The following is a 13,992-nucleotide window of genomic DNA, read 5'->3' as shown; positions in this document are numbered from 1 at the left end:
ACCAGCGCACATACCTGTTAGCTCAGGTGAGTTTAAAAGGCTGCTGTTGATAACAAGGGCATTTGCTAAATAGATGGTGTGTGTGCAACAATATACTGAAAGGTCAATTATATTGTGCAGCTTATCTCACCACCTGTAGTTATTTAGGTGAAAGCTCCAAAATGCTTGCGTAATATGTCTGTTTATCCAAAAGGAAGTAAAAAGGGAGAGCTAGAAAGATAGCATTGCATCACATTACATGGCAATGCAATGCACAGTTGCTGAAGTTGAACCAAAATGAGCTTGTAATCTGGCTTCTGCAACTTTGAACATGAAAAATCCAATGAGGAGAAGAAAAGCAAAGCCAAAGAGTCCATCCCAAAATCCGACAAACAAGCAAAATGAACAAAAAACATTGAATTCAATTCTTTCTGATTTTAGAAACTGCATTAAAGAAGGGGTGCACCGGTCCTGGAGATACTGCAATACCAGGTCAATGCGTGGAGTGGACAGAGCAAGCTCTTTTTCCATCTCCCTGTTCTAAAAATCCATTTAATATATGGTCCCCAGATAGGGGACGTATCAGATATTAAACTGATAAGAACAGATACTACACTTGATCTTAGCCAAAAGGCCGAGAAGCGATAACCAGAATTGGTTTCAAACTACGGAGCCACCCAAGGATCCTGAAAAGTCCATTTGTGGAGATGAGCTCCTGGACTCCCGTTAAGAAGACATGTTGTCAACCTCTAGATCCCTTACATGCCTGCACTTTTCGGCTTGCTGCTGCTGCAATCCACGCGTTTTAGATCTGCATAACTCCACCTCTTTAAACACAGCACCTTCACCCCCTGCTGTTCCCACCCGCCTCAACACCGTTGGAAGGGAGGAGAACCAATTAAGGCGGGGGGTGGGGTGGAACGAGCAGCTGTCTACCCTTAGCAGGAGGGCTCCTGATTACATACCTCTCCTGCTGCTGCTGCTGCTGGCTGTCCAGCAGCAGACTGAAGGTGGCTGCTGCTGTGCACAGGTATATAAAGGCTCAGAGCCTATTATGACACGCGCAGCCAGCGTTCCATTGCCACATTCCATCTACTGCAGGCAGGATACCTGGCTGGCTGAATGTCCCTGAGAAGCTCACAGAGACCGCCATAAACAACAGTTTAACAGAATGCCACAGACTAATCAACCAAACTTTTTGGGTTGGGTTCTCTTTTATAGTCTGCAGGCATTAAATGAAAGAAGTCAGTGTTCCAGCAGAAGGAGACAACGTTTCAGAAAAGGCATTGTAGCAAACCAAAAAAGAAATTTTAAGCGCAGCAGAGTAACCAGCGCACATACCTGTTAGCTCAGGTGAGTTTAAAAGGCTGCTGTTGATAACAAGGGCATTTGCTAAATAGATGGTGTGTGTGCAACAATATACTGAAAGGTCAATTATATTGTGCAGCTTATCTCACCACCTGTAGTTATTTAGGTGAAAGCTCCAAAATGCTTGCCTAATATGTCTGTTTATCCAAAAGGAAGTAAAAAGGGAGAGCTAGAAAGATAGCATTGCATCACATTACATGGCAATGCAATGCACAGTTGCTGAAGTTGAACCAAAATGAGCTTGTAATCTGGCTTCTGCAACTTTGAACATGAAAAATCCAATGAGGAGAAGAAAAGCAAAGCCAAAGAGTCCATCCCAAAATCCGACAAACAAGCAAAATGAACAAAAAACATTGAATTCAATTCTTTCTGATTTTAGAAACTGCATTAAAGAAGGGGTGCACCGGTCCTGGAGATACTGCAATACCAGGTCAATGCGTGGAGTGGACAGAGCAAGCTCTTTTTCCATCTCCCTGTTCTAAAAATCCATTTAATATATGGTCCCCAGATAGGGGACGTATCAGATATTAAACTGATAAGAACAGATACTACACTTGATCTTAGCCAAAAGGCCGAGAAGCGATAACCAGAATTGGTTTCAAACTATGGAGCCACCCAAGGATCCTGAAAAGTCCATTTGTGGAGATGAGCTCCTGGACTCCCGTTAAGAAGACATGTTGTCAACCTCTAGATCCCTTACATGCCTGCACTTTTCGGCTTGCTGCTGCTGCAATCCACGCGTTTTAGATCTGCATAACTCCACCTCTTTAAACACAGCACCTTCACCCCCTGCTGTTCCCACCCGCCTCAACACCGTTGGAAGGGAGGAGAACCAATTAAGGCGGGGGGTGGGGTGGAACGAGCAGCTGTCTACCCTTAGCAGGAGGGCTCCTGATTACATACCTCTCCTGCTGCTGCTGCTGCTGGCTGTCCAGCAGCAGACTGAAGGTGGCTGCTGCTGTGCACAGGTATATAAAGGCTCAGAGCCTATTATGACACGCGCAGCCAGCGTTCCATTGCCACATTCCATCTACTGAAGGCAGGATACCTGGCTGGCTGAATGTCGCTGAGAAGCTCACAGAGACCGCCATAAGCAACAGTTTAACAGAATGCCACAGACTAATCAACCAAACTTTTTGGGTTGGGTTCTCTTTTATAGTCTGCAGGCATTAAATGAAAGAAGTCAGTGTTCCAGCAGAAGGAGACAACGTTTCAGAAAACGTTGGATGTCCTTAAGGACAAAAATGTCCAGGAAGGATGGGAAATTTTTAAAAATGAGATTCTCAAAGCACAATCGTTAACAATCCCGAAAAGTAGGAAGAATGGGAAGCATTTAAGGAAACCAGGATGGATGAACACAGAACTTAAACACATGCTAAAAAGAAAGAAAGAAATGTTTATTAAATGGAAAGAGGGAGGCATATCTAAAGAAGATTATAATGCAGTCTGCAGATCCTGCAGGGCATGTATCAGGTTAGCTAAAGCTGACAATGAATTAAGGCTTGCAAGAGATGTCAAAAGCAATAAAAAAGGATTTTGGGGGTATGTCAAAAGTAAAAGAAAAGTCAAAGATGCTATAGGATTTTTACAGGATGAAAATGGAGAAATGGTAAGAGAGGATGTTGAGAAGGCCAAACTTTTTAATTCCTATTTTGCATCTGTTTTCTCTCAGAAAGAAAATGTAACATCAACTGATCTTCACTGTCCTTTTAAAGGAATAGAAGAATCCAAGTTATCTGTAAACAGAAAGATTGTGAGGGAATATTTAGCTAACATAAATGAGTTCAAGTCTCCAGGTCCAGATGAATTACACCCCAGAGTACTGAAGGAGATCGTAGAAGAAATTTTAGAACCACTCTCCATAATCTTTGAAAATTCTTGGAGAACAGGAGAAGTCCCAGAAGACTGGAGAAGAGCAAATGTTGTTCCTATCTTCAAAAAGGGGAAGAAGGTGGACCCAGGGAACTATAGGCCGGTGAGTCTGACTTCTATACCAGGAAAGATCTTTGAACAAATTATTAAACAACATGTATGTAAGTACCTGGATAAGAATGAAGTGATTAACCAGAGTCAGCATGGGTTTATAACTAACAAGTCATGTCAGACTAACTTAATTTCCTTCTATGACAGAATCACTGACTGGGTGGATCAGGGAAATGCTGTAGATATAGTATATCTTGACTTCAGCAAAGCATTTGACAAAGTATCTCACACCATCCTTATTGAAAAAATGACCAAGTATGCAATGGACCAGGCAACTGTTAGGTGGATTCATAACTGGCTTAGTGATCGGACTCAAAGGGTGATTGTAAATGGCTTCACATCCAGCTGGATGAATGTCTCAAGTGGGGTACCACAGGGCTCCGTCCTGGGACCTGTATTGTTCAACATCTTTATCAATGATTTAGATGAAGGAATTGAGGGTAAACTGATTAAATTTGCTGATGACACAAAGCTAGGAGGGATAGCTAATACTAGAGAAGAGAGAGAGAGGATTCAAAAAGACCTAAATAAACTGGAGCAGTGGGCAGCAACCAACAGAATGGTTTTTAACAGGGAAAAATGCAAAGTACTACATCTGGGCAATAAAAATGAAAAAAGCATATACAGAATGGGAGGAATAGAGCTAAGCAACAGTACATGTGAAAAAGATTTAGGTATACTAATAGATCATAGACTGAAAATGAGTCAACAGTGTGATGCAGCAGCAAAAAAGGCAAATACAATTCTGGGATGTATTAACAGAAGCATACAGTCTAGATCACGTGAAGTCATTATTGGTCTTTACTCCTCTTTGGTCAGACCTCATCTGGAATACTGTGTACAGTTTTGGGCCCCACATTTTAAAAAAGACATAGACAAACTGGAGCAAGTTCAGAGAAGAGCGACCAGAATGGTGACTGGTCTGCAAACCATGTCCTATGAGGAACGGTTGCAGGATTTGGGAATGTTTAGCTTGCAAAAAAGAAGACTGAGAGGAGACTTAATAGCTGTCTACAAATATGTCAAGGGCTGTCACATTGTAGAAGGATCATCTTTATTCTCATTTGCACAAGGAAAGACTAGAAGCAATGGGATGAAACTAAATGGGAGGAGACACAGATTAGATATTAGAAAAAACTTTTTGACAGTTAGGGTGATTAATGAGTGGAACAGGCTGCCACGAGAGGTGGTGAGTTCCCCTTCAATGGACGTCTTCAAACAGAGGCTGGACAGACATCTGTCTGAGATGATTTAGTGAATCCTGCTTTGAGCAGGGGGTTGGACCAGATGACCCAGGAGGTCCCTTCCAACTCTACCATTCTATGATTCTATGATTCTATGAAAAGGCATTGTAGCAAACCAAAAAAGAAATTTTAAGCGCAGCAGAGTAACCAGCGCACATACCTGTTAGCTCAGGTGAGTTTAAAAGGCTGCTGTTGATAACAAGGGCATTTGCTAAATAGATGGTGTGTGTGCAACAATATACTGAAAGGTCAATTATATTGTGCAGCTTATCTCATCACCTGTAGTTATTTAGGTGAAAGCTCCAAAATGCTTGCCTAATATGTCTGTTTATCCAAAAGGAAGTAAAAAGGGAGAGCTAGAAAGATAGCATTGCATCACATTACATGGCAATGCAATGCACAGTTGCTGAAGTTGAACCAAAATGAGCTTGTAATCTGGCTTCTGCAACTTTGAACATGAAAAATCCAATGAGGAGAAGAAAAGCAAAGCCAAAGAGTCCATCCCAAAATCCGACAAACAAGCAAAATGAACAAAAAACATTGAATTCAATTCTTTCTGATTTTAGAAACTGCATTAAAGAAGGGGTGCACCGGTCCTGGAGATACTGCAATACCAGGTCAATGCGTGGAGTGGACAGAGCAAGCTCTTTTTCCATCTCCCTGTTCTAAAAATCCATTTAATATATGGTCCCCAGATAGGGGACGTATCAGATATTAAACTGATAAGAACAGATACTACACTTGATCTTAGCCAAAAGGCCGAGAAGCGATAACCAGAATTGGTTTCAAACTACGGAGCCACCCAAGGATCCTGAAAAGTCCATTTGTGGAGATGAGCTCCTGGACTCCCGTTAAGAAGACATGTTGTCAACCTCTAGATCCCTTACATGCCTGCACTTTTCGGCTTGCTGCTGCTGCAATCCACGCGTTTTAGATCTGCATAACTCCACCTCTTTAAACACAGCACCTTCACCCCCTGCTGTTCCCACCCGCCTCAACACCGTTGGAAGGGAGGAGAACCAATTAAGGCGGGGGGTGGGGTGGAACGAGCAGCTGTCTACCCTTAGCAGGAGGGCTCCTGATTACATACCTCTCCTGCTGCTGCTGCTGCTGGCTGTCCAGCAGCAGACTGAAGGTGGCTGCTGCTGTGCACAGGTATATAAAGGCTCAGAGCCTATTATGACACGCGCAGCCAGCGTTCCATTGCCACATTCCATCTACTGCAGGCAGGATACCTGGCTGGCTGAATGTCGCTGAGAAGCTCACAGAGACCGCCATAAGCAACAGTTTAACAGAATGCCACAGACTAATCAACCAAACTTTTTGGGTTGGGTTCTCTTTTATAGTCTGCAGGCATTAAATGAAAGAAGTCAGTGTTCCAGCAGAAGGAGACAACGTTTCAGAAAAGGCATTGTAGCAAACCCAAAAAGAAATTTTAAGCGCAGCAGAGTAACCAGCGCACATACCTGTTAGCTCAGGTGAGTTTAAAAGGCTGCTGTTGATAACAAGGGCATTTGCTAAATAGATGGTGTGTGTGCAACAATATACTGAAAGGTCAATTATATTGTGCAGCTTATCTCACCACCTGTAGTTATTTAGGTGAAAGCTCCAAAATGCTTGCCTAATATGTCTGTTTATCCAAAAGGAAGTAAAAAGGGAGAGCTAGAAAGATAGCATTGCATCACATTACATGGCAATGCAATGCACAGTTGCTGAAGTTGAACCAAAATGAGCTTGTAATCTGGCTTCTGCAACTTTGAACATGAAAAATCCAATGAGGAGAAGAAAAGCAAAGCCAAAGAGTCCATCCCAAAATCCGACAAACAAGCAAAATGAACCAAAAACATTGAATTCAATTCTTTCTGATTTTAGAAACTGCATTAAAGAAGGGGTGCACCGGTCCTGGAGATACTGCAATACCAGGTCAATGCGTGGAGTGGACAGAGCAAGCTCTTTTTCCATCTCCCTGTTCTAAAAATCCATTTAATTTATGGTCCCCAGATAGGGGACGTATCAGATATTAAACTGATAAGAACAGATACTACACTTGATCTTAGCCAAAAGGCCGAGAAGCGATAACCAGAATTGGTTTCAAACTACGGAGCCACCCAAGGATCCTGAAAAGTCCATTTGTGGAGATGAGCTCCTGGACTCCCGTTAAGAAGACATGTTGTCAACCTCTAGATCCCTTACATGCCTGCACTTTTCGGCTTGCTGCTGCTGCAATCCACGCGTTTTAGATCTGCATAACTCCACCTCTTTAAACACAGCACCTTCACCCCCTGCTGTTCCCACCCGCCTCAACACCGTTGGAAGGGAGGAGAACCAATTAAGGCGGGGGGTGGGGTGGAACGAGCAGCTGTCTACCCTTAGCAGGAGGGCTCCTGATTACATACCTCTCCTGCTGCTGCTGCTGCTGGCTGTCCAGCAGCAGACTGAAGGTGGCTGCTGCTGTGCACAGGTATATAAAGGCTCAGAGCCTATTATGACACGCGCAGCCAGCGTTCCATTGCCACATTCCATCTACTGCAGACAGGATACCTGGCTGGCTGAATGTCGCTGAGAAGCTCACAGAGACCGCCATAAGCAACAGTTTAACAGAATGCCACAGACTAATCAACCAAACTTTTTGGGTTGGGTTCTCTTTTATAGTCTGCAGGCATTAAATGAAAGAAGTCAGTGTTCCAGCAGAAGGAGACAACGTTTCAGAAAAGGCATTGTAGCAAACCAAAAAAGAAATTTTAAGCGCAGCAGAGTAACCAGCGCACATACCTGTTAGCTCAGGTGAGTTTAAAAGGCTGCTGTTGATAACAAGGGCATTTGCTAAATAGATGGTGTGTGTGCAACAATATACTGAAAGGTCAATTATATTGTGCAGCTTATCTCACCACCTGTAGTTATTTAGGTGAAAGCTCCAAAATGCTTGCCTAATATGTCTGTTTATCCAAAAGGAAGTAAAAAGGGAGAGCTAGAAAGATAGCATTGCATCACATTACATGGCAATGCAATGCACAGTTGCTGAAGTTGAACCAAAATGAGCCTGTAATCTGGCTTCTGCAACTTTGAACATGAAAAATCCAATGAGGAGAAGAAAAGCAAAGCCAAAGAGTCCATCCCAAAATCCGACAAACAAGCAAAATGAACAAAAAACATTGAATTCAATTCTTTCTGATTTTAGAAACTGCATTAAAGAAGGGGTGCACCGGTCCTGGAGATACTGCAATACCAGGTCAATGCGTGGAGTGGACAGAGCAAGCTCTTTTTCCATCTCCCTGTTCTAAAAATCCATTTAATATATGGTCCCCAGATAGGGGACGTATCAGATATTAAACTGATAAGAACAGATTTTTTTTTTTTTTTTTTTTTTAAACCATTCAGTTTAGTTTTTTAGCAAACAGTATGAATTTCTCAAAAATTTGCTACTTAAAACTTCTCATCATCATGGTTCTATTTATTTAGCAGTAGTATAAGACGAAATATAATCACAAGGGAACATCCTTTACGTAACACAAATGCAGAAACTTCAAGGAATCACAAAGAAAAAAAATCACTGGTATTTGATATGGTAATGCCACTTTTTAAATTTCCAAATCCCTTCGGCATCTGTGCCACCACCGCCTCTGCTGTCCAACTTATATATCAGGTATAGTCTTGAAAGAATAAGTCTAACACATTCATTCACTGATAAAGATTTCCTCTTGAAAAGTCCAAGGTTCCTTGCATCCCACAAACTCTCCATCACACAAGCCATTATCAACCATAAAATTCTATCTTTAGACCGACTACACGCACCAATTCCAAACATCGCCACACGCCAATCCACAAAATTCACGCCTGCTAAACCCTTACACAATCCACCTACACACTTCCACACACTGTACGCGTACTCACAATCCCACATAACATGCCTCACAGTCTCACAACCACCACATCCCACTCTCGGACACACATCTGTTCTTATCAACTCTCTTTTCTTCTGCACTTCTCTCACAGGTAAAATATTATGTAAAGTCATCCACACCACATCCTTCTGTTTGTTTGACATCCCATACGTATCTAACTTCTTCCATGCATCTGAAACCTCATTCCCTCTCAGCCCAACAATATTACACTCTACCTCATTTGCACTCATTCTTTTCACCACATTCTTGGTCATTCTAAAATCATTCATTCCCACACTCAACAAATCATGCTTTCTCACAAATTTCTCAATCACCTCATACCAAACAGGACACTTAAAGGCCACAGGCACACTCGCATCTCTCTTCCTCCAGCATAACCCATACAACATCCATCCAGCAGAATAATTAGCCATAAAAGCACCTTTATTGCCTTTACCCAGCAAAATAACCACAGTCTTAATATAATTAAGGCCTAAAAAAACTTCAATATTGGGAAAGGCCAGCCCACCATGCTGACAAGCCTTAAAAAGGCTCTCCCGCTTCAACTTCTCCATCTTACTACACCACAGGAATGTGAATACCAACTTCTCTATTCTCTTAATTTTCCTGTAAGGAGAAGGAAAAACAGTCGCCACATAAAGCAGGATAGGGAGAATCACTGCTTTGATAATTAATACCTTACCACGCAGAGTCAATTCTCTCATTCGCCAAAAATTCAATTTACGTTCAACCCGCATACCACACTCTTCCCAACTTTCATTCCCTTTTAAGTCATCATTAAATAATACGCCCAAAATCTTGATTGCACCCACTTCACACTTTACACCATCCATACGAATACTACTATCTCCAAAACATTTAAAACTACATTTATTCCAATTTACCCTAAAACCAGACGCACCAACAAAAAAAACCAAAAGCAATTTAATTCTACTCAAAGAAGCCATACTTTCACTCACAACCACAACATCATCCATATAACCTAACACTTTCACATGCTTACCACCACTACCAGGCACCAACAAACCTCTCATCATTTTATCCCGTCTAATCAAACATAACAATGGTTCTATTACACATACAAATAAGACGGGGGACATAGGACACCCCTGCCTTACTCCTGACCTAATCTTCACTTTGTCACACAGCCACCCATTAACCAAGAACTCACTTGACACACAATCATACAATGATTTTACACAATTCACAAATTCTCTAGGAAACCCCATTCTTTCCAGTACTTTAAACAGAAACACATGCGAAACCCTGTCAAACGCCTTCTCAAAATCAATAGCTAAAGTCATACATTTCTGCTTTCTATCCTTGCAATCCCCAATCATATCTCTCAACAATAACAAGTTATCACTCATACTTCTTCCAGGCACTGCACATACTTGGTCCTCCTCCACAACACTACCAATCACTTCACGCATACGATTTGCCAGTAACTTACTGTAGACCTTATAATCCGAATTCAGCAGTGTTATTGGTCTCCAGTTTTCCAAACGTTTCCTCTCACCCTTTTTATACACAAGCACAACCACTCCTTCTTTCATTGATTCACACAACCTACCATTCACCCACATATACTTACATACCTCAATCAAATCTGTTCCCAAAACTTCCCATGCTTTCACATACAACTCTACAGGTATACCATCTTTCCCAGGAGTCTTACTCTTTTTAGCACTCCACACCACATTCTTCACTTCATCCAGAACTACATCCTCACACAACAGATCACGCTCCTCAGAATCAAGTTTTTTCTCCACACCATTCAGAACATATGACACAAGCCCAGAGTCAATCCATTTCTCATCATACAACTTGCTATAAAACCTATTCACTTCTTTCAGCACATCCTCACCCATACAGTTGGTTCCACTTTCATTCACAACTTCATTCATATCAGTCTTCCTACCATTCATTTTTTTAAAAAAGAACCTCGTACACTTCTCATTTTTCTCCAGGTGCTCAATTTTAGTACGATATATAATTTCCTTTCCTTTCTCATCCAACACACGCTTCAATTCATTCTTAGCCTCAGTAAGTTGATCAGACATCTCCAAACCACTTGCAACACACTTTCTCAACCAGTCAATCCGTCTATTAAGGTCATTAAACCTATTCCTATATCTGGCAGCTTTTCTATAGCCCCACTTTTTGAAGAAAGTTTTAAATTGCACTTTCACCCAGTCCCACCAGTCAAGAACACACACAAAATCCTTCTTACGCATTCTCCATCTTTCATACTTTACATTAAACTCATTCATCACCTCATCATCCTCTAACAGCCTTGCATTCAACTTCCATACCCCACCGCCATACACTTGGTCACCATTCGCACAAAACACGCCTCTCAAACATTCATGGTCCGAAAAAGGTACCTTTTGTTGAGAAAAATCCAAACATACCATATTTTTAGAAAATAACATTAAATCAATTCTGGAATGAATCTCACCACGGTCAGCATGGTATGTCGGCGGTGGTGGCATGCCAAGAACAACAACTGCTGCATCTAAAAAGGAAAAATCACAAATTAAATGGGACAATTTCTTTCCTGTTATGTCACACTTTCCTTCTGTGACACAATTAACGTCCCCAACAAAAATAGTGGGAGATTTCCCTGGAAGAAAAAAAACTTAATTTTTCAAGAAGAGCAAGCCGCTCTTCCTTCCCTGTAGGGCAATATAAATTAATAATTCTGACCCGCCACCCTCTATAACTCAAAAATGCAATTAAACATCGGCCCACCTCCACCACAATATAACTATCAATAGAGATTTCTTTATTCCCAACTAATATCCCCACCCCATCATTTTTATTATGATTAGACCCTGACCAGATATGCTGTCCGTAAGGCCAGTCTTTGTCACAAGGAGCATCCTGAATCCCACACTCCTGAAGGCAAAAAACATCAGCACCTAAATGTTTCAGGTAGTCCAGAACAGTTGTTCTTCTGATTTTAGATCTGATCTGCCTTACATTTAGGGACACTACATCCCAACCAGATTGGCAAGACATTAATTAAAGAAAAGAAATACATGACTCAATGTTGATCACACCATACTCATCCATTATCATCAGACTGGGAAAGCACCCCAAAGGTGTTGATGCTCTCAGGGATGCCAAGGTAAGGAGCATCAGGGGAGAAGACATCCTGCGGGTAAATGCGGTCACTTGCAGGACTGTCGCACCCTCCGCTGGCAGGTGAGTACTCTCGTCTGGGTTTTTTATTGGCCAGTTCAGGAGTATCATCATCATCAAAAGACCTCCCAGAAGTAAAGTCTCCTTGGCCACCATCCCTGGCCACCTCTTCGTCTGTAGCACCCCAGGACAATGCAGGGGTTCGAGCAAGAGACACATCCATGTCACCCTCACCACATATTTCGGACTGATGAGGGAGGTCCACATCCAACTCGGAGATCTCCATACTTGGCCCAGCAGGGGCTGGAGGGTCCAACAGGGTCTGGGCCTCACCCACCAGATCTTCAACCTCAGGGGGCTCCGTCTCCTCATTGATCTCTGCAGTAGTCACCTGTGGGGTAACAGCAGGGACAGTAGGCTTACCTTTGGTCACTTCGGAGAAGGACCTAGGCTTGACTTTAGCCTTACAATCCCGAATCACATGTCCTTCCTCCCCGCAGGCATCACATACCACCGGGTTGGAACAATCCTTCGCCAGATGACCGTACTTGTTGCACTTTCTACAGTTTGGCAATTGTTTGCAGAAATCCTGGATATGCCCGAACATGTTGCATCTCCTGCAGAACAATGGCGCCTCGGGAAAAAACAGATATCCAGAGTCTCTTCCAATTGTAAAGTTCAGAGGAGGATAGTGAATACCTCCAGGACCATGAGGGTCTATCCCAAACCTCACAAAGTATTTATACTTCCCAGTCCACAGCCCTTCTCCATTTAAGATTTTATGGGAGAATTGCACAAAAATGCAGTGTCTTCTCAGGAATGCAGTGATATCATCCCGGGAGATAAAGGGGTTGTGCATGAATACTACCACCGGGATATCCCCCTTAGAGTAGAGTACAGTGAAGATAAGTCCATCCAGCTGAGGGTGCTCTGAAAGGACTTGAAGAGTTTTGAAAAGGTTTTGGCAAGCCGCCATAGAAGAAAGCACCAAGACGTACCTATGCTCCCTTCTGAACTCCTGCAAACAGATGATCTCCGACTTCTGGATCTTCAGGATTTCATAGAAAATGGCGTTGACCAGGTATGACAACGAGAAATGGTCCTTCTTCTCCTCAGAGACCTCGATACGGAAAGCATTCTTGACCCGGGGATCCCCGGTCCCAGCAAAGCGAAGCTTGACACCCATGGTCGCTTCAGGAATCGCCTTCTCGTTTCCTCCTCACTCTCCCCCTATAGCAGCATCCAGCTTAAGCCACCGAAGTGGCGATGCTGGAAGGCCGAGGGCTAGTACACAAGGAACCTCTTGTCCAAACACTAGGTCTGAGCCAAAAGGCCGAGAAGCGATAACCAGAATTGGTTTCAAACTACGGAGCCACCCAAGGATCCTGAAAAGTCCATTTGTGGAGATGAGCTCCTGGACTCCCGTTAAGAAGACATGTTGTCAACCTCTAGATCCCTTACATGCCTGCACTTTTCGGCTTGCTGCTGCTGCAATCCACGCGTTTTAGATCTGCATAACTCCACCTCTTTAAACACAGCACCTTCACCCCCTGCTGTTCCCACCCGCCTCAACACCGTTGGAAGGGAGGAGAACCAATTAAGGCGGGGGGTGGGGTGGAACGAGCAGCTGTCTACCCTTAGCAGGAGGGCTCCTGATTACATACCTCTCCTGCTGCTGCTGCTGCTGGCTGTCCAGCAGCAGACTGAAGGTGGCTGCTGCTGTGCACAGGTATATAAAGGCTCAGAGCCTATTATGACACGCGCAGCCAGCGTTCCATTGCCACATTCCATCTACTGCAGGCAGGATACCTGGCTGGCTGAATGTCGCTGAGAAGCTCACAGAGACCGCCATAAGCAACAGTTTAACAGAATGCCACAGACTAATCAACCAAACTTTTTGGGTTGGGTTCTCTTTTATAGTCTGCAGGCATTAAATGAAAGAAGTCAGTGTTCCAGCAGAAGGAGACAACGTTTCAGAAAAGGCATTGTAGCAAACCAAAAAAGAAATTTTAAGCGCAGCAGAGTAACCAGCGCACATACCTGTTAGCTCAGGTGAGTTTAAAAGGCTGCTGTTGATAACAAGGGCATTTGCTAAATAGATGGTGTGTGTGCAACAATATACTGAAAGGTCAATTATATTGTGCAGCTTATCTCACCACCTGTAGTTATTTAGGTGAAAGCTCCAAAATGCTTGCCTAATATGTCTGTTTATCCAAAAGGAAGTAAAAAGGGAGAGCTAGAAAGATAGCATTGCATCACATTACATGGCAATGCAATGCACAGTTGCTGAAGTTGAACCAAAATGAGCTTGTAATCTGGCTTCTGCAACTTTGAACATGAAAAATCCAATGAGGAGAAGAAAAGCAAAG

General features: G+C 42.9%; 4 non-coding genes and 1 pseudogene across 4 annotated transcripts; all 5 read right to left on the bottom strand.

Annotated features, from left to right (window-relative positions):
* Positions 1-434: 434 nt before the first annotated feature.
* Positions 435-625, bottom strand: LOC141178194 (U2 spliceosomal RNA). Its single transcript, XR_012254502.1, has one exon. It is a non-coding gene; the product is annotated as a U2 spliceosomal RNA (small nuclear RNA).
* Positions 626-1,740: 1,115 nt separating this feature from the next.
* On the bottom strand, positions 1,741-1,931 carry LOC141178192 (U2 spliceosomal RNA). Its single transcript, XR_012254500.1, has one exon. It is a non-coding gene; the product is annotated as a U2 spliceosomal RNA (small nuclear RNA).
* A 3,223-nt stretch (positions 1,932-5,154) lies between these two features.
* On the bottom strand, positions 5,155-5,345 carry LOC141178191 (U2 spliceosomal RNA). Its single transcript, XR_012254499.1, has one exon. It is a non-coding gene; the product is annotated as a U2 spliceosomal RNA (small nuclear RNA).
* Positions 5,346-6,460: 1,115 nt separating this feature from the next.
* LOC141177365 (U2 spliceosomal RNA) lies at positions 6,461-6,651 on the bottom strand. Its single transcript, XR_012253966.1, has one exon. It is a non-coding gene; the product is annotated as a U2 spliceosomal RNA (small nuclear RNA).
* Positions 6,652-7,766: 1,115 nt separating this feature from the next.
* Positions 7,767-7,975, bottom strand: LOC141177859 (U2 spliceosomal RNA; annotated as a pseudogene).
* Between the last annotated feature and the right edge of the window lie 6,017 nt (positions 7,976-13,992).

This window comes from Phyllobates terribilis, unplaced genomic scaffold, assembly GCF_046119375.1.
Source record: "Phyllobates terribilis strain yellow unplaced genomic scaffold, ASM4611937v1 Scaffold_27__1_contigs__length_16484149, whole genome shotgun sequence".
Classification (NCBI taxonomy): Eukaryota; Metazoa; Chordata; class Amphibia; order Anura; family Dendrobatidae; genus Phyllobates; species Phyllobates terribilis.
The sequence above is the reverse complement of the archived record's forward strand: the minus strand, read 5'-3'. Positions and strand labels throughout refer to the sequence as shown.